Consider the following 21353-nt stretch of genomic DNA (forward strand, 5'->3'; position numbering starts at 1 on the left):
CCATTCTTTAAAAATAGCCCCTGTTTTAAGGCAAGAAGCTTGCTTCTTTGTGAGTTGATGACTTTGACTTCCAACTTCCAAAATGCTTCTAATTGTATTTACACAGCGGCTACACACAGAGAGACAGACACATACTTTAAAAAAAAAGATCCCGGTGTGTACAGTCAGGATCCCTCCAGTGTACGGACGTAGACCTTTGTATATGATGTGACTTTTTTTTGTTTCGTTTTGGTGAATCCGCTTTCTGAGTTTGTGGGAATGAGTGAGTGAGTGAGTGTGTAAGCGTTAATCGCTCCAGTGCTATAATGGTCTCTCTCTCTCTCTCTCGCTAGTGTTAAATCAGAGGTAGATTGTTAAACCCTCTATGTGTGTGTGTTTGTCTTTGTCTGTGTAGTGATGCGGGAGCGGGAGCTGTGTTGTGTGTATCTGGGTATCTGTGCCCCTGTCTGTGTGTGTATCTGTGTGTGTATGTCTCTCTCTGGCTGGGTGTGTGTCTGAGGAGCTACTCTGGGTCAGGTTTGGGACCTTCTCCATTAGCGGCCACCGTGGCTTCAACTTCAAAGCGTCAAGTCCAATCTTTTGAATGTTGATCACCTCACTAATTACACCTTCCCGTCGTGCATCGGTAATGAAGACACATGCGCACTCAACTTAATCAGCCATTTTTTACAGGGCAAAATAATTAGCAGAATAAAGATATATCGGATTTTCATTTCCAGTTTCCCTTTTCCGTTTGCGGTCGCACGCCGACGAGAGTGCTTACACAGCCGGGCCCAAAGGACCGCTTCCCGTCCGATTTTCTTTTGGTCTGGGATCCTTTTTATTTTCAAACCAATCGGGGGGCCAGTGGATGTGACAATAATTAATGTCATTATAACAAAAAATAAAGAAGAAGAGGCTGCGAGGGAAAATAGTAAGTTGCACTTTATTAAGCGGTAAGCCAGTATTATCTCGGAAACACAATGAGCTGCGTTATCGATTCGCACTCTTTATCATTACAGACTTGGCTGGATTTTTCTTTCTCTCAAAACATTTTTTTTAAAAAAGGAATTGTCTATAAATGCGATTTAACTAGGAGTTTTTTTCTCTTTTTTGGAGAAATCGGGTACCTGGTGTTTACAAAAGTGCGATCGGGTGACTTTTAGGACATGTAGATACACATCAGAGACAGATCGGGCTGTCAGATTGCCTCGCCTCCCAGTGAAACTACTTCCAGACACAACTTGCTCATTCTTTTGGGGGTCTCGGATGGAGGAGTTTCTGCTCAGAGAGAGAGAGAGAGAGACAGGCGACGCTGTCCAAGCCCCGCACTTTTCTATCCTGCAGCGCTGAAATGTTCACTTTAGTCCTGCCGTCTTTCCAAAAGGAGTCGATTTCCAGTTGCAATTCTAACAACCATCGAGTTAGCTTTTATCAAAAAAAAGTACAAATAATTTGTACCAGAAAGTTGCTTGTTTAAACCAACGGCGATCGTCAACCTTTAGTACTCCCCCCACCTTTACTAAATAATCATTCTCGGAAAAAAAACATTCTTTTCGAGAGGATTGACCCCCAACTTAAATACCGTTTAATTCTCTGTCTTCTTTTGTTGCTGTTTTTTTACCTGGCAGTATGTGGGCCGGCTGCTGGATGGCTGAGGGAGCAGGCAGCTCGGCCGCATTGAACTCATACATCAGCCTGGGTAGGAAGGCAGCGGCAGCAGCAGGTTGTGTGTTTATTGCAGGGTGATGCTCTCAGGGTGATGAGACTCATGGTGATGATGATGAACTTGAAGGCAGACACGCTCCCCTGGTCTCTGGATCAGCCTGTGTGAGTGTGTGTATGTGTATGTGTGGTTCTCCTTCTGCCTCTTACTCTTGCTCTCTGTGTGTCTGCTTCCATAAGCAGCTGCTGCTCTTTCTGTCAAAAGCCGAGCTAAACTCTTCGTCCCCAATTTGTATCGCACATTAACCGTTCCGATTCATGCCTGTATGTCTCTAAGTATCGTTGCTAACACGATTCGGAGCTCCAGACAGCTAAATCCGCGCCTTAACTCCCTTTGCCTTAACTCCGCTGTGTTCTGTATTTTTTGATGATTATTGAAGCTTGTATAGACTAGCCCTGCCTTTTCGTTCGGGGCAGACTTCTGCGATTGGGACACGACAGTGACACGGGGATCGATCGTTTAAACTCAGAGCAAAGGCTGGGTATGTAACGCACTCTCTCCCCTTCATCACTCCAGCAGCACTGTGGGCACAAACAACCAAAAAATCAGAGACGAAAACCTAGGCTAAAAATAGTTAGGTTCAAAAATAGCCTAGGTATAAAAACATCGCGTAAAAACGTTTAATTCCCAAGTTCCCGGAGATTCTGTTTACAATTTTTGATACGAAAGGACTCAATTATCTAAAACAGTCGCCATCAGAAATAAATACTTTCACTTTTTTTCCTATACTGTCTCTAAAGGTCCAAAAGGAAGCAAATACATACAGTGCGGCTTAGACCGGCGAGTTGATCTGCGATAAAATCTTTTCTGTACTTCTAAAGGTATATCCGATGGGTTTTGCAGTGGCTGTAAATGCATATCTATATAGACACACGTACATATGGATTATGTATATGAACACAGGGACACATATAGCGACAGAGCTATTTTGTGCGAATCGTTCTTTCTCTTTTCCGCCTTTTTCTCTGAACGACACAGATTATTTTCAATAATCGAACGGTACCAAATGCTAAAATTTTACATTCGTTTTACACACCAATAGATATACTTTGGCTGGTACAATAACCTTTTGTTTTTGTCCTAAGATTATTTAGTCAATGACCTTAATAAAATATTTGAGGCTGTTACAATAGTTGTAAATGCAGTAGGTTAACTTATTAAACGTTGTTCATTTTGGAATGATTAAGAATGAGATTTGTATAGATTATTATCATGCAGTACTGTCATTGACGTTTGCCATGTTTCATCCACAATTAAATTAGAACCTTATCCGCTCGGATTGTGCAGTTAAGCGTTTTACAAAATGGTGCAAGAAACGTCTGTTTTTATGCAACAATTTCCTTTAATATTGTATTGACGTTCTTAAAAACCTTATGTTGCAAAATGGCTAATCAAATAAGAGGGGGTTGGGTGAGTCAGTTCATATATTCTGTAATATTCTCTTGGCACTTTAACCATAAACTAAAACTTACACAGTGAAATTAGATTATCCACAATAACAATATTATAGCCTGCATTGGATGAAAGCAGAACTGAGGTGGCTTTGTTGATTGCAAGGGTTTAATGTTGCATTTCAGAATCTGATGTGGTTTAGCCTCCCTTCCATTAACTGGCAAAACCCCTGAGGTTTTACAATTATTTCTTAAAGATAATACATTTAACATGGAATTGGTAGGCAGAGGAAAACTCATAAAGGCAAGAAGGAAAGCCCTTAATAACTCTTGAGATTCAGACATGTTCAGCTATAAGATTGGTTCTGACTTCACCGAGGGTCGACAATGTGTCATTTCCATGAAGCCAAATTGCCCTCACCCTATATGATATTAATGTGCAAATCAATATTTCAGGGATTAAATTTCCCTTCTTCATTTTTTATGGTTTCTACCTCAATAAGTCTCAAGTCTATTAGAAGAGGCTTAGTGATTTAAAATCCTTCACTGAAGACCAGTTTGTTGCAGCCTTTTATTCCTATCTCTTTTCCAAAGCTTAAAACATTGAAGATGTCCCAAGGAATCTGGCAGTCTCCGTCAGCACATGCTCAGTTGTGCATTTGACATGTGATAAATTAAAGGTCTGAAAAAGCGAGATTCATACCGTTGGTTGTTACCTAAAATATTGTTAATCATGGATCATTTATGTTCCGAATAAATAATTATGTTTCATTTTAATGATGGAAGCCAAATTATTCGGTAACCACTCAAGACAATTGTCAATTAATTTGATGATAAAACCCTAGAGAATGGGAAATAGGATATATAGTTTAGAAAAGGTCTTTGACGACAATAAGATAAAAATGTTCAAAAGTTAATCAGCCTGATATAATTTTAAATTCAAACACCAGGAGCATAATTGATTGGCACACAATACTTGTTTCCTTTGAAGTTATGTGTTCTCGAACTTTCAGTATTTTTCCCTTAAATTTCCCATCCAAAATCCATATTTATGTTTGCTTAAGTTATCACTAGGAATTTGCTCCTGACGTGTAAGTGACGCCATCAAACTTATTAAGAGTTAGCTGAGTATATCTGCTCGTCACTATTGTTGGTGTCAGGTCTATAAATAGCATGAATATATTTAGTGACGCTGGGTCTTCATATTTCTATTACCAAGTGAAGTTGTGGTGATGGTTTATTGACAGATAAAAGCTGGCAGACGTAGGCTACTGTAGTGCAAAGTGACGATGATATTAATTTTAAAACATTTCTGTTCATATTGAAACAATCAGAAAAGTACTGGGGTTAGCTTTAGTGAACAAATTTACTACCAAAATTACAAGAAAAGTTTTGTAAAGTCAAAACATATGTTTATATGTAACTAAGGGATCAATATAGTTTTTATGGATATATTAGCCTACTGTAGTTAAAATTGTCAAAGTCTCTTGAGTCAGAGCATTATTTAGCAGTCTAGAATGTTAAACATAATATATATATAAAATAGCAAAACTGAAACCAAAATTAAAAATTACAAACATTTCACATTCTAACCTAAAAACTCGTATTTATTGTATATGATTTTGTGTATGTAGTCTGAGTGTTTGCATGGTTGTACCTATGTACAGTAAACCTGAACGAGAAGCTTTCTTCATTGCAGATCAGGCAGTGAGTGTACACTGGTGTTGGAAAATAGTTACAGTTTCACTGGTGTAGTCTGATTCCCACTGCTGCTGGTCCATTGCTGAATGTTTAGGGCTCAAATCAGGAATCAGTGTCAATTTCAAGTGTCTCTGTCTCTCTCTCTCCCTCTCTCCCTCTCTCCCCCTATCCCTCTCTCTCTCGCTGTCTTTCTCTCCTCTCAGTATGAGCCATTCAATTGAAAGAAACACGCAGCCAGGATTTTATATCAGAATGTGGGAAAATAGTAAAAGCGAGGCTATTTTATGATTGTGAACCATCTGGATGAAGTTCACATGCAGCTGCACCAATTTTCGTACACTGCAGAACATTTTTTCCATTCAGTGTAAAACGTTCCTTCCTAAAAATGTGGAGCAGACTCGGTCAATTTAGTCTGCAAAAAGAAATGCATATGAGAAAGGACAAAGGCTCCTTAATCCATGCAAGCTGTCTATTTTGCCAAAAATTCCTTTCTCTTTTGCTTTGAAAAGTTATATCTATTTCACATGTGTCGCTGTTGTGAATGTGTGACTTTATTTTTTTCAGCTTCAGTATAAATAACTCTTACTGGGGAATTTTTCATGCTGTTCAAAAATACAAACAGATTTGATTCCTATGTGCAGTTAATTCCAATAAAATAATTTTAAACATATATTTCATATAATTGTTTATGAGTTTTTCAGTAATTTTGGGGGGCAGATTATTTTGTATTATACAATCCACAAGTGGAAGTGTAACTAGTTGAATCATTGTATTGTGAATAATTGGTGTGAGTTAATTATTGTGCTACATTGGCTGATAAAATTAAAGCTGTGATTCAAAGTCAGAAAAGCTGGCAGCTTGGTACAGTTCACATACCCACAATACTTACAACTCTTGTGTGTGGAAAGATAAGAGACTAGTAGGAGGCTTAATGTATTAAGTGTAGGGCCCTTCCGTTTGAGCCCCAGGGCTGTGTAACACAGCAATTCTTTCCTGGTTAGAATCTCTTTTAGGGTTAAAAACTTGGATGGAGTTCAAGCAAAACAGCACCCAGGGAAAGTGCATGTGAATATGTACAACTTTCATGTAATTAGCACTTAATTATATTAACATATGCAAATTGTCAATTTAGAGGCTTGTTGAGCTGGCAGAGATCAGCCGAGCACAATTGTATTATTGTTCTGGAGAAAATAATGGATTTTGAGTTGGGTAGAGGAAACACATAACTAGCTTTCTAATTTAACTCATACCATGGTAAAATTTCATTAGTCACCATGGTAACTGGGTTAATTGTGCTGACTAATGTTCAGGGCTGCAGAGTGTCTTAAAAGAAAGCCTTGTTTGCCTAATCCACCTTACAACGACACTTGTTTGTACATGTTTCCTTTGTATAGGAATTTGCATATGCAAACGAATAGTTTCTCTGTCTCATTTGTCATGGTTCTTCATTACCCATGAAGAGGACATTGTTACTTAGCTTTTACTGAGTGTCCTAAGACAGCACAGTGTCAAACAGTCCAGCTACATTCTTTCATAATTTGTTTCTGATTAATAGACCAGTTTCAGGTTCATTCTATTCAGACCTTAGCAAGGAAAGGTCAATTCTGTTGCTGAAAAGGGTTTCCGCAGTAACTAAAGCTGTTTTTCTTTGACCAATTAAATTACAGCTTAAAAGCAAGTGTAGCTTTGCATTGTGGAAATACCTTCACTAATAATCTCTCTCGGTTCCGATAACAGAATATGAAAAAGAAGAGATTCTGCTGTTCCAGAATTAATCCTGTTTTTTGACAGAAACGTAAACTGATATAATTGCTTTTCAGTTGGAGAAATGGAGGTTTATACAAGTGTGAAAGCATCGGAAAAGGATTAGCATTTTTTTGCATAATGAAAAGTACTGTTGAATGGCAGACTGAATGGTTGACCGAATGACTAAGATGAAAGGAAGATGAAAATGCAGGCTCTTCTTTTTCCCCCAAATGCTCAGCTCACTCTAAAGATGTATTTGCCCAGGACTTGAGAAAACAAGCATAGTCTCATATTTCAGCAGCTTTATGGAATTCCCTTGGATTCTCTCCTCTTGTGAAGTAATATGTATGATAATGGTGCAGCTTGGGGCTGTTAAAAAAAGGTTTGTATACAGGAGAGTTACAAGAACATGCCAGGCCTGTCACAAACCAAATATTGACCATCAGTGTCAAGGATGTTCAATTATTTTTCTGGTAAAAGTTTTTTCCCCCAATAAAAGTTACAAGCAGTATTCTTTAGAAAGATAACATTGAGAATTACAATGTTATATAAATAAAATCCATTGTGATACCACCACTTTATTATGATGTGCTTATTTTTTTGAACTGCTTAAATTAAAACTTTGTCAGAGATATCATTTAAAAAAATAAGCTTTCATTGGTCAACAGCTGCCAAAGTGATCAGTGAATCTGCTTCATTATCATTCTGGAAGTGAAAATACCACAGGTGTACTTTTGAGAACGTAAAATGAGATATTTTACTCCTTTGTTTAAATAATTATTTATCCTAAGTATATTTTCGATAGGTTTCACCTGGATTTAGGTTGTAATAAGTAACAGTTTCAGGCCCCAGACGAGTGTAGACATAGACTGTCAGCTGTTGACCCCTATTGTTTGCTGGCAGTTCACAAAACTTCTATATGCACATACTTGTCATTTGAATAAAGGTCTTGTCAGGTTAATTTTTAATGTGAAATTACTTAAGCTGTAAAAGCTTCAGGGCACTTGCAATGCCATAAACTGAAATCACAGTAACTGTATATTGGTTCTTTAATTTGTGTATGACTATTTTAACAAGAAAAATGTGTTATATTCTGTTTCTGTAAAAGATTGGCATATTTTATAATTGTGTTAAACACATTTAATAAACTGTCATGTGCTGTAATTGGCACATTTCCAGTCTCTGCAGAACTGAATGACAGGCAGGTTAGTAGCTGGTTACAATTTGCCTGTGTTCTCATAGTACAGAGGAGGAATAGCTAAACGACTTTAAATTACAAAAATAATAATTGTAATGCTGTTGAAGTAATCCAGTGAATCTATTGGACAGACTGTAAAAGTGCAGTTGTTACACAGTATGAGTGCAACCACTGTGTTAAGAAAGGTGGATTGATTCATGTAGCAACTCATTCTGACAAGGTTATTAAGTTTTATTTTTAATCACAAAATAGCTTTAAACAATCAAGATGTCTCTTGCTTATGTATGGTGTTTTTCTTTTTTTAAAAAAATTAGCTACATCATGTTCAAAAATCCACATGCTTAAGAATTACTCTGGTTTAAAGTACAGGAGGAGATTGGATGCACTAAGTTTTTCAGTTTCGATTTAATTACATTTTGCTGGCATGCAAAGCAGTTTAGTGTATTTGACTACGCCAACAGGAACAGAATTCATCTTAGATGGAACTTGAAATGCACAACTAATACTGATATATAGTCAGCTTCTATAAGAGAGATTTCTGCATCCTATCCATTAAATTGTAATCCTGAGATACCAAGACTATTCTATACGATACGGTATTTTCTTGAAGAAGGAACTACATAAAGCAAATACTAAAGTTTAAGAAAAAAAGAGCAGTCTGATTTATTTTTGTTTTAGCAGAGATAGTCATTCAAAACCATTTCACAACATTCAGGTACAACATAATCAAAAAAGAAGACAATGAAACTGTTGATTGAAAAAGCAGAATAAATTCTTTGAAATCACAATAAAGATATGAATTATTTGGATTTAATATCAAACTAATGCAGGGATGAACAAACACAGCAGAACAATATCACAAAACCACAAAGTATTTGTTGTTTCTTTGATTATATATTTGGCAGTGAGTGTGTGGCCTGTATATAATAACCGTTGTACAACTGACCAGAGTGAAAGTAGCCTGCTATCAGCCTGCCATGGAATTGAGAGTGATTATTGTAGATAAGCTTTTCCCTTAATTGAAATGCACATATTTCTGAACACTTTGGCTATAAGGTTGAAAATGAATAGCTATACTAATGTCATCTCTATCATATAAGACTCAAATTGTATCCATGATTTAGCCTATAATGGGTTATCAAGAATTATTGGAATTATGTTTTTCAAATATTTAATCAACTCCTTTCTGTAAGAAGCAAGCTACTTCAGACCTGTTAATGTATAGATGCATTCTAGTTTAGTTAGAAATGCCTTCCTCAAATTACATGCCGTATGTGCCTATCAATGGAAATACGCTTTTATGGGAACATTTAAGCACCAATTCACTATTTACTTAATAGGAACAATTCAAAGTTTGAGGTAGGTAATGCCTGCTTCACCCACGGAATGTTGTTATTAAGAAATTTCCATGCGAGTTCCAGAAACATCAGCATCCTCTTGGAAAGAATAGGGATTAGCTGTGTGCGTGCTGACATCTATGATCTATTTAATGTAAAAGGAAAAAGGATGGGTGATGGCCAATGCAGAGAAGGGAAACAGATAGCATATCTTACAGATATCTTTGGACAAAGCAGTTCTCTCGAGTAAGATCAGAATGCTGTCAGAAAATACACACAGGGCTGAATTTTATGAGTGCGCCGCAGTTTGCGGTGGCGCACTCTAATGGCGGCGTGCATCCCGTACATATGCACTTTCCCTGAGCCCCCATGATATGTAAGCTTACATAGGCCATTTCCATTATAAACATGTACATTGGAATATAGAGTGGAAAGTTGCCACAAAAGTATGATACAGCAAGAAGGCTTATTTCAGACAGGAAATGCATGCAGACTAAGATTATATTATAGAAATGACAATACTACACAAATGACAATACTACACCCCCCACGGGCGCTCATTTAAATAGAGGGGCCAGAGAGGCCACCCCCGAAGATGTAAGGGAGCGGCCGTCACAACCCAGGCAACGGCGTCCAGCACCATTGTGCAGGCGCCAGCACCATTCTTAAAAGGCTTTAGGCCCTTCAGGACAATTTTAATATTTAAAGTGGTAGCATTGGGAAAGTTTATCAAATAAACATTTTTGTGATGGAGGCCCTTCCCCAACCCCACAATGGTAATTTAAATGGCACTTAATGTCAGACAAAACGTTATTCCCTTCCTGAAATTCCACCCCCCCCCGCTCCCCAACCTTCTGACATTTGGCCTGTAACCGCTTCTCACCATTCACACAACCAATAACATTTGTTTCCCTCGCTCTGCCACCCCCACGCCCCCTGCTCTGAAAATTTTTTAATATCGGTGTGGGACGACCACCGCCTGCAGGTAAGTTTATTTACAGAGGTTCAGCGTTACTTTGCATATGTTGATGAAGGGCCCGCCGCCAGGCGGCAGGGGGGCAGCACCGAGGTCCGCCAGCTGCTGGTAATATGCGGTGGGCCCTTCTCGACGTTGCGGGCCGAGGCGGGCATCTCCCCGCAGAATTTTACCGGCCCCGCACCCCGACTCGCAGTGTCGAGGGGCCAGTAATATTAGGCCCCATATATATAATATATATAAAATGTGTGCATTTTTTTATCAGATGACCAGGTTTAAAAAAGAAAGCTTTGAGAGGTTGTGTGAGTTATAGAAGTTGACTTATAGCATCTAGTGCTTTACCTATAGCTTTTAAATGATAGCGTGAAATGTTTTGATCGGATATTACAGCTATATGTTGATAAGAATTTACAATGCAGAAGAAGGCCATTCGGCCAAACTGGTCTGTGCTGGTAATTACACTTTGCACAAGCTTCCTCCCAATCTAATCAACTCTTTCCACATTCCTCTATTCACTTCTCCATCATGTCTGCAGCAAACCTCCCCGTAAATGTGTCAATGCCATTTTCTTCAAATACCCCATGTGGCAGTGAGTTCCACATTCTCAACACTCTCTGTGCAATGAAACTCCTCCTAAATTCTTTATTTGATCTGTTTGTGGCTGTCTTGTATTTATGCGCCTGTTATTAATTATGTCAATTCAATAATCAGTTCACAATTATTTATATATTAATATAAATATTGCCCAGATATACCAAAATAGAGTTTTAAAAAAGCATTAACAAAGAACTGCTTAAGTAACAAAGGCCTTAACATGACTGACTTTATGGCTGACTGAACCTGTAAAGTTTAAAGGAGATTTAAAGTGAATTAAATTTTCTGTATTTGTTCTTCGTGACAGTTGTAGATTTTACATGGAGGTAGCTTCTTTATACAGATGAGCATGATATGCAGTTTTCAATTTGTATGCATTCTGTGTGAAAAGATACCAGCAATTACCTGACGCAGTATAAAGGGCATACACTTCCTTGGTACAGGCCTATGGGTTTTGCAGTGGTATGAAAGAAGAGTAGAGGTGTTCCTTTGCTGAAATGAAGCAGGTTGCAAAGCTGGGACCATTAAGCTCTGCCAAATGTTGTTGGTCATACAGGTCTGTTTAAGTGCTCGCTGTCAACAAGCAAATCACAAGGAACACTTTGTCTGGCTCACCTCTGATTTATTCATGAACTCGGCTTCCACACCAGTCTACTTTACCCTTGGCCCAATAAGAGGGGGCAGGTGCCAATAAGAACATCACCTGACGAGCTGCTTTCAGAGCCCCAAAATGTAGATAACACTTCAGAAAGGAGGAAGCTGACTCTACCTCTGAAGGTCTGTTTTGTAGCAGATTCAGTTGAGACCCTAATTCAAAAATGAATTAATAGGGCCAAAATGAAAGTAGATTTATTTCACTTCTACATTAATATTTAAATAAATGAAATAATGTCTAGTGGATTTTAATTGGAAGAAGTATCCAGGTCTCCAATCTGTATCTTGCAAGTACTACTGCTCTGTCATTTAATTGGCATTTATTATGTAAATATATGCCAATAGCATCAAAGATGAGCCTGTAAAGTTTACAAGTTGTGTTGGTCTAAGCAGTGTGTGCAGTATGCAAGAAAAAGTTACAGTAATACTAGTACAGTGTAATCTACCTCTGATTCGCTTTTCCCCAAAGAGTGGGAAGGATACACAACAGACAGATATCTGGCACAGTGTTTGCAGTGGGGCAGAGGTTGAGTACAGTTACTGAAATCCCTTGAGAAGCACTTACTAAGTAGCCTTCTCATATCCTGTCTGATCTATGAAGGAAGAGTCTAAGCAGATAATCCATGAATATGCAAGTATTATTAGCCAATGAAGGATTTTTTTTTAAAAAGCAACATCAAAAACTCAGCATCTTGGCAAATGTTGGGATGAGATCTAATGGGATAGAATCTATTCCACATGAGGAAAATGCACTGATGGAAGCTAATGGTTTAGTTGTGGATGAAGTAGTCATCTTGTGCAATCTGATCACAGTCATGAAATCATTTGTCATGGATGAAGTGAAAATGTCAGGACCAATGAGTATGTGAGTGCCATAGGGAGCAAAAGGGCTTCAGGAGACACTTTTGTGCAGTGCTAGGGATACAACACAAATGGAACTTTGGGGAAATGCAGGGTTAGTAAACTTATTGTGTGTATGCTCCAGGTGGTAAAATTTGTGAAAATGATTTACAAAGGATAAAGATGGGACTGTGACATCAAACTTTAGTGATACCTTAACAGTGCAAATAAATTAAATATAAAAGGTAGTTTTTTAAGGCAGTTAAGCATACACTGTGCACTTGTGCAGTTGAAAGTCAGTCTTCATTTCTCCTGGATTTGTAATGGCTTTTAAAATGATAAATTGTAAAGAATACTTAACTCCATAGCTTCAGTGGCCTTATAATGGTTAAACATTCAGTACCTGGTGCATTTAGCAGAAGTAACAGGACCTGAATGAAAGATTCTATGACATGTTTAAAAGGTACTAGTATATATATTTTGTCACAATGCTGCAAGTTATTGTTCCTTTTATTAAACTGAGCTGAAATAGTTTACTTTTGTAAAATGTAAAAATAAATAGATCCTTCAGTGTAACCAGAAAAGCAACTGCCTTAACTCTGTTTGTGAGCATAAGTTTATAGCCAACGCATCACAAATGTATTTTTTTAAAGTTAGCATTAAAATAAGATCAACTTGATTGACATTATTTTCCTGCTTCTCTTTCTAATGGAGGAACTGGGCAGTGTTTCAGAAAAATTCAAATTCATGTCCAAATAGCACCAGTCCAGTTTCTCTTAAATACTTCAGACTTACAGAAGAGTTAAATTTGACATCATAGTTTCTTATACTTCTGCATGAAAACATCTGTAAAACAACTTTTGTTTTCTAATTCGTGGAAAATGATTTAATCATAATGAAAATTAGTTAATTTCAAAATATTTTTCTGACCTAAAATACTACATATGGCATTCATTTTATGTAGTCATTCCTACTTAAAGTATTTACTAAAATAAAGTATTTTGAATCTTTCTTTGCTACACAATTAATATTCCATTTCATTATAGCTTTGCTAATTACTGCCAGCTATTGTCTCTTTACACTAAATCCTGAAACCTAATCAACATCCTGCTTTAGGTAATGTCTTGTGGTAAACTTTAATTAACTCTTATTACATTGAAGAAGTCTTCAGCTGCTGTACTAACTAATCATTTACCTTCATTATAGTCTGACAGCTCGACTTGTTAATGGCTCTAATAGAACCAGCACTCATTGAATAAACCTGCAGAGTTTACTTCATTCACATTACTAGGTGCAGAATTACGCTGCTGCTAAAATAATCAGCTGGAACTAGTCAATTGTGTCACACTGTTTATCTTGACTGACATGGGTTATTTTTGTAAATAGAATATCTTCCTAATCTCACCCTGCAGCAAATTATTAGTAAAAGAAACGAAAAAAAGTTTAAAAACAATGGCTTGTGACTATATCGATAAAACATAACTTTAATGAAATCACTAATAACACTTTATTATGGAATAGTATACGGTGAGGTGGTCCTATTTCTGTTAACTGTGCATACAATATGGGTCTAGTTTGCAATTTACTATTGTTGTTCCCTAACTGTCAGAGAGGAAGTGTAGCGATCTGAATTAATAATTATGTTGTCCATTTCTACAAGAGCCCATCGGAAGCTAGCGCTTTTTACATTATTGTATATTTCCGTTGACAGTCAAGACGATGCCGGTTAGTGTGATGTGAACAATATCGGGCTTTCACTTCAGTTGGATATCGTGTTCCTCAGAGAAGTCTGTCTATGTTGAACTATATAACAATATATTTAAAAAAAATACATCGCTGCAACACCAGTTGACCGTTTTTTGTAATGGTTAATGCAGCAATTAGTTCAGTTTTGATTCTATTATAAATGTTGAAAGACCTCAATGATGCATCAGGCTGGTAAAACAAAAGAAAATGCACTTCATGAAAAGTTTGTGTGCAAGGTGCCAAAAGGTGGAAACGGATGCTCGACAGATAAAAATGGATTGACGATAACAAAACAATGTCACCCTCCAGTATAACTCGTGAAGGTTGAATTTCCCTGACGTTCTCCTTCGTAACTTCAGCGAAATGGATTCTGCCAATCTTTCGCCAAAGTTATGTCGAGGTAGCAGGACAACAATAAACTGAGAGTCCAAATGACCAGGTTTAGCCAGCGAATCGCTGAGGCGTAAAGATATAGATGAGAAGGATCTTGGGTTCAATGCTTGGTCTGTGTTAAGTCAGCTGGCGCAGCAGTAGGAGCTACATATTAAAGCTTTGCGCCTCGGGTAAGAGCTCAGGAGTAAATCAGCCGGGATTCCTGTTTCTAACCAGGTTTCAGTGTCCCTTGCTGGAAGTGCCATGTGTGTGGATATTGGATGAGGGCAGTATCGGGTTCGATTGTGCAGCTCCATGTGTACAAGTCGCACGCTGACGATTATGGCAAGACTTGCAGAAATAATAACTTGGGAGAAGTACCAGAGGGTGACTGGAATCATATCCCACGAAGGGGGTCATATCTTCAGGGATGGAGAGAAAATCAATGACAGAATAAGATAGTCCTTTGAAAAGATGAAAAAACAGCTGAAATCAGTGATTGATTTGTACGAAGTGTTTAGGCATTCAAAACATTTTTGCAAAACATGTTTTATTTCTTTTTGGAGTTTAATGATGATACGCTGCTGAATAGTAAGTGTTAACATTTGTGCAGTGTTTGGGGGTGGTCATTTAATCTCTGCCTGAATTCAAATTGACCAAATGACTTAAAATTGATAAATATTTAATTTGTAATTAGTACATAGATGTAAATGTTATTTGAGAGCATTATATATGTGTAATATTCTAAGTACAGCTTTTACAATAAAATTTGAATTTATACATCACTCCCCAATGTTAGTGGCTTGCAGTTTCAATTTTAAAAATATACACCATACACTATATTCACACTGCAGTGTGTGCTGCACTGTATTTTTACTGGCCTAAAAACCTGAATAAAGGTAAAAATTATAAACATGATTTTGCAGTATTTGTAATGCTGTGATTATATATTTTAAAAAATGTTTTTTCATGCTCATTTTCACATGACCTTTTTTAAATTTAGGAATGATGAGAATATCTTTTTAGATGATTACTCTAAATCTACAATTGTAGGCAAAAATCCTTCTTCTGAATAACAGACTGACTTTTCTGGTCATTAAACCCATTCGGGTCTAACATTCCTGTTATACCTATCTTTTTTTTAAAAAAACTAGATCTGAGGCTAAAACATTGCTAATAGCTTTGGAATGCTCACTGGGATACCTGGTCTGTGATTACATTTTATGGAGATAATTACAGTAGAACTAGCCTTGAAGCAGGATCTGCTGCAGAACAGCTTTTGAACTCTTAACATTTATCGTGATTCTGGTTAGGTGGCAGTAGGAAGAGCCATCACTGCACAGAAATGACCTGATAATTATATCAGAATCTGTTGTGAACATAAATAACTCTGAGTAAAAATGTCATAACCTGTCACAACTGGAAAACTTTGCAAAAATTAGAAGCAGGAGTACAGCAGCTTTTGTCATTTATTGTTCACGTTATTTTTCAAAGCAATCCAAATGGCCTCTATACATTTATGAAGGGTTGAGGTAAAATTACAGATTCTGAGTAATGAACCTTAAATAAACATGGCATTGATAATTGTTTATTCATAGTCCAGATTAATGCACTGCATCTTTGCTTCTGACTAGAAAAGACAGCAAGGATTTGTGCTTAGGCTGTATCTGTGAAGCTGGACTATTAACTTTACATTACATCCTGATCAGGAGCATTTTTTTGTGGAAGGGAAAGAGAATGATGCTATCAACAGACAGATGCTTGTAAAATCAGTTGCAATTTACATAACCTTCGAGTACTTTCATATTATATATACTTTGCATTATAATACAAGATGTGATTGACTTGTAGATTAATATTTATTTAACACAGGGAAATCAAAGGGATTAAGCAGTCATCATTTTAAATCTAATCCTTCTATGCAGGGACGAGACAAAGGGAGGGTGATTAATGTACATGAGGCTGATAGGGGCACAATGAAATTCTTCTGTTTCATCCGTACCCATTTCTGATTAAAACAATAGTACTCAGCTCCAAATGTAAAGCAGACTTGCATCAAGGATATCTCACTTTTCATATGGGCCCTTGATTTTTGATTCCTACACGTGTCAGATCTTTAACTTGCTTGAATACCGACTTGATTGCACCCTTTATGCTTCATGCTCGTGGACGCTTACTTCAAAATCACTTCTTCACTACAGATTGCAAAATAATGACTGACTATACCAACCCAATTTGCTCAATGCACATATTGGAACCTTATCAAGGAAATATTGGACATAAGAACATAAGAAATAGGAGCAGGAGTAGGCTATACGGCCCCTCGAGTCTGCCCCACCATTTAATAAGATCATGGGTGATCCTCGACCTCAACTACATTTTCCCAACTGATCCCTATATCCTTTGATGCCTTTAGAGTCCAAAAATCTATCAATCTCAACCTTGTATGTGCTCAATGACTGAGCATCCACAGCCCTTTAGGGAAGAGAATTCTAAAGATTCACAACCCTCAGTGAAGAAATTTCTCCTCATCTCTGTCTGAAATGACCATTCCCTTATCCTGAGTCTATGCCCCCTAGTTCTAGACTATCCAGCCAGTGGAACCAGCCTCAGGGATGTTAATGCGAGTGCCAGAACAATTAGAACTGTGCACTTTGTTCTATTTTGTTACAAATAATACAGTGATTGTGTTTGCCATAAGAATGAAGGGTGTTTTGCTATGGCAGCATTGGCTTCTCAGACTGAACTTCAAATACATGGGGGAGCATCAGTCAGGATGCAGAAAAGGCCTTGTAAGAGGAGGTATGTAATATCACAGTTTCTTGCATTGAGACTTGACTTATTTTTATAAATGGGTATGGGAGGACCTCGTTTATTGAGGCTAGGTGCATAGTGTTCAAAAATAACAATATCAGTCATACCTAAATGACTGATTTTTAAAAAGGTAGCTTTGTGGAGAAAAGTGTTCATTCACATTTATGTCCTTTACAATGTGATAGAAACAATAAAGTGTCTACCCAAGTGCAAAGAAAGCTGCAATTATACTTAGAATGAAATTCAGAGAAACTGTCATGCTAAGGTTGTATATGTCACATATTGTCTGATTAGTGCTTAAAAACATCTGGTTTGATAACTTATGTCAGCATTCATGAACAGGATCTTTTTAAAAGACAAACATCTGGCCAGGTAACACAAGCACACAAACATTTCCTTTATTTATTTATTTATCTATTTATTTATGGTTATTTATCTTTGGAACGTTCAAGCCAATTCAAGTTTAATTTCTTCACCTTTTACAGGACAGAAGTATATTTTGTTTCAGTCTGCTATTCAAACTTAATTACCTTCCCCGTCTTTGTAGTGACTTGGATGGAAAGTTTTTGCCGAGTCAAAAGAGGTCGTCACACATTCTTTTGCAGTTCTCTTCATTAATTCATCCTTGCAGGAGCACTTTCTATCATGCTGGGAAGGTAGAAGGGTGTAATAGAAGAGCCCTGAAACATCAGCAGGAAGCTTTAAGCTGGTTAATGCAGTATAATTGTCTGGACATAGACTGGCCTTTGTTTGTGCGGTTCACTTCGAATCAGCTGTAATTAACTCCAGAGTGTTTCCAGATTGCCAGCAAAAAAAAATTACAGCTTTTCTGTTTTAAATTGGAGAGCTCACAAAGACATTAGCTATGCAGATTGGTTTACTTTGATTTGTTCCTTTCTTATAAGTGGAGGATTGTATAGTTTCTAAAAACTGTTTTCAGTTATTGTAAAATTACATAAATTTGGGGGTTTTAGTATCCAAGAATCACCTTAAAATAGTTTTTTCTTTCCTAAGCAAATAAACTTTAAGCCCAGTATTAGCCAAAATTAAAACAGTTAACAATTAGATTCTGATATGTCAGTAATGTGGTCAACTTGTTACACACTCATAAATACGTTATATTGTAATAGGGATATATCACCAACAAACTGAATCACATAGTATCAAAGAAGAGCATGTGGCTGAGAGTTTCTTCTGAACAACTTCAAATGTTCTGAGAGATGGCCAATAGACTGAGAAGATAAAGGAAGATTTGCGCATCTGAAGATTAGTTCATAATTGGTGGCCTAAGCCACATTACTTTAGTTAGGAAACCTGAAGTAATCTTAACATAATTATTGCCTTTTAGTGCAAAATATGGTACCTGTATTTAAGTGCTTAAAAAGGACGAGTGCAGCAAAAAAAACTGTTTAATTCTACACAATCCACAGCTAGCAAAACATCTACCACACCCTGCTAGTACATACTGCAGCTTCTAATCATGAATTCTGAAATGGACTAAAAACGCTATAGCACAGCATAGATTACTTGCAAGTGCATGTAATAATATTGCACATTGTGCAGAAAAACTGTGATTCAATGTGAAAGTTTGTGCATTGCATTTTTTCTTAGATTTGAGCAAAATAGTTCGAAAGCTAAATGTGAACTTTGTAAGGATAGGGGCTCTTGGTGACTGTATAATCCTGCTTTGATGGATTTTTCATCAGTCATTTGTATGTGGCAACAAATAAACAAGTATAATTACACTTGTGAAGGTCTATTCATTCTTTTGTCAGGATTAGATATATGTGCAGTTTTCGCACTGATCCTCTCTTTTGTCTTTGCCTAACTCAGTATGACATATTGATAGAGGATTTGGTGTGGAGAAAAAGGCCACAGCAGAGACAGTGACGACCTTTAGAAAACTTGATATAATTCTGGCATAATTGTATTTGTTTTTAAGAGAGTTATGTAATTTCTAACTTTGCGTGGGTTGAACTGGTGTTTTATGTGGACAGCTTTTAACCTGTCTCTAACACTGCAAATAGAGAATTGAAGTCAAATAAGGGAACTAAACAGCAGATGGAAAAACAAAAGAGCCAAGAACCCTATTGGTCTTTTTTTCCCAGCACTTAACATTGTGGCAAACCTAGCATGCCTCTGCTATTATTCTCTTCTCTTGATCAGATCACGTTCTTTTTAATCACTTCTCAAACACTGTCTCACTGGAGCGGAGAAGAAGGCTGGGACAATCTCAATTAAAAAACAGAGGTATAATTGGCATTTGTGATTCTAGTTCTTTGTTCCAATGGGAACTGAACATTCATTCAGTGCAGAAGCATTGCCCTATTGTTTAACGTGTACACTTTTTGTCAGTTAATCTTAGTGTAGGAGTATCGATTATTTTGCTCGTAGCCATTCAACCTGTATTTGCTGAAGGAGGAAAAGAGAAGTTAGCAATTCAATCATATATAAAAGTCAGTTGTTTGTATTTAAAGTGATTTTGTTATACAAATTTGAGCAAAACAATAAACAGAATAGACACGTACTAGGAGCAAATTGAGTTCCATAGTGGCAGGATTATAGCTCAAGAAAAAATAGTTTGCAAAAGACACATTTATCTAAATTATTGGGAAATATGTTATGAAAATTTGCAAAGCACTAAAGCATGCTTGTTAAAGTTTTTAGATGTTAAAGCTTTCTTAGGTAGTGTCTAAAGAAGAACTAAGGACTTTGATTTGGTTTGTCTGCAGAAACCATGTATGACCAAACAGCAGGTATCAAGATCAGTGTTCAGATGTATATAGCATATTTTATAATTTATCAGTTTATAATGATTTGCTGTCTATTGCCCAGAAGGATGAAGATATTCCCCACAGAGTCATTTGGTGCTTGAAGTGTTGAGAAATGCTGCATTACAAATCATAATCTTCTGCATTTTGTTTTGTTTCATCATTGTAGAGTTCTCCCCTTTATAATTGTTTTAATTGAATTGTTTTGTCTGTGTGCTTATATAATGCTTTAAACTATGCTGCTCTGTATCTTTCTAGAGCTATAGGTAGAATCATTTACAAAGCAGTGAAGACATGTCATTTATCAATGACTGCTTTTTCAGATGATGAAATGAAATAGGAGTCCTCTACATAGTACTACATGTTTCGAGCTTATTTCCGATGTAAATTATTCAGTGTTGGTGGATATTGGTGTATGTAACCATGTGCTAACAAGAGTAGATAGTCAAGTCTGGTCCTGTCTGCTCAACAAATAAAAAGTATCATAAAGCTGCTTTGTGCTGGAATTGGCAAGAGAGTACACCACAGAGCCCATTTTGTATTTGTCTGGAGTTACCAAACGTAGATTAAAATTGGACCTGTTATGTGAACTCCTGAGAGTGCTCAGGTTATTCAAATTTGCCTGGTGTGTTCTGTTGCCACTTTCAACGACTGTTAGGAGTACAAAAACTATAGCCTAATTTCCGATGCAAATATTGTTGGTGTTAAATTGCCAAATGCAGAGGTAAATGTGCCTGTGTGAACTAATTAGAAAATTATTAGTTTTTCATGGTCTTTGTGTTGAGGTTCATTTCAGAGATGCTTTTTTTTATGCTGCATGCAAGCCATGAGCATAATTAACCTGGAGCTCATCAATGATTAAAATTACACGCTAAGCTTTATGATATTCAATTCAGAGGCAATTAGACTGTCATTTTAGCCCATCTCAGACAGCAAAACTAATTTTAATTCATTTTCAATCTGTGTAAATCTTCTGATGTCTCTTAAACTGATCATTTCCCTCTTTGACTTAGCTGAAGAGATTAGATTTGATTAGAGCAAAAAATTTAAGCAGCTATTCTTCAATACTTAATAGCAGAGTGCATCCCCCAAGCCTTATTTAGTCAGAAGTTGTTTTAAATTAATCCCCCAAATTGCTGCATACTAAGGCATTACACATACATCATAGAATGATCTCTGGTGTCCAAGTGTTCAACAGCAGTGAGTATTTTTTATTCACGTTTATGTAGTGTGAAATTATGCCGTCTTATTGACACTTCACACGTGGCAATTTTCTTAATTTTGAGAATCGTAGTATACAGGCCCTGAAGGTGTTCTTGCTCAAAGCCTTTGTTATGCATTGAAAGTGAGCATTGAAGTGGCTGACCACCCTGCTGTTGTGTATAGTGCCATCATTCTGTAAACTGGAAGATCTGCAAGGACTAGAGGCACTCAGGATCTATGCAAGTCATTAATATAGTCGTTGCAGTCCAGTGAGCAATGAGGCTGAAGGATAGAAGAGTTTTCGC

General features: G+C 37.0%; 1 protein-coding gene across 1 annotated transcript in view; it reads left to right on the plus strand.

Annotated features, from left to right (window-relative positions):
• The first annotated feature begins 773 nt into the window (after positions 1–773).
• The window catches only part of LOC137370042 (zinc finger homeobox protein 4-like), a 340565-nt gene continuing 319985 nt past the window's right edge, over positions 774–21353 (plus strand). The window contains exon 1 of the mRNA XM_068032076.1: positions 774–913. The gene's annotated coding sequence lies outside the window, so the exon portion shown is untranslated. The remainder of the gene's footprint in view (positions 914–21353) is intronic.

This window comes from Heterodontus francisci, chromosome 5 (assembly GCF_036365525.1).
Source record: "Heterodontus francisci isolate sHetFra1 chromosome 5, sHetFra1.hap1, whole genome shotgun sequence".
NCBI lineage: Eukaryota > Metazoa > Chordata > Chondrichthyes > Heterodontiformes > Heterodontidae > Heterodontus > Heterodontus francisci.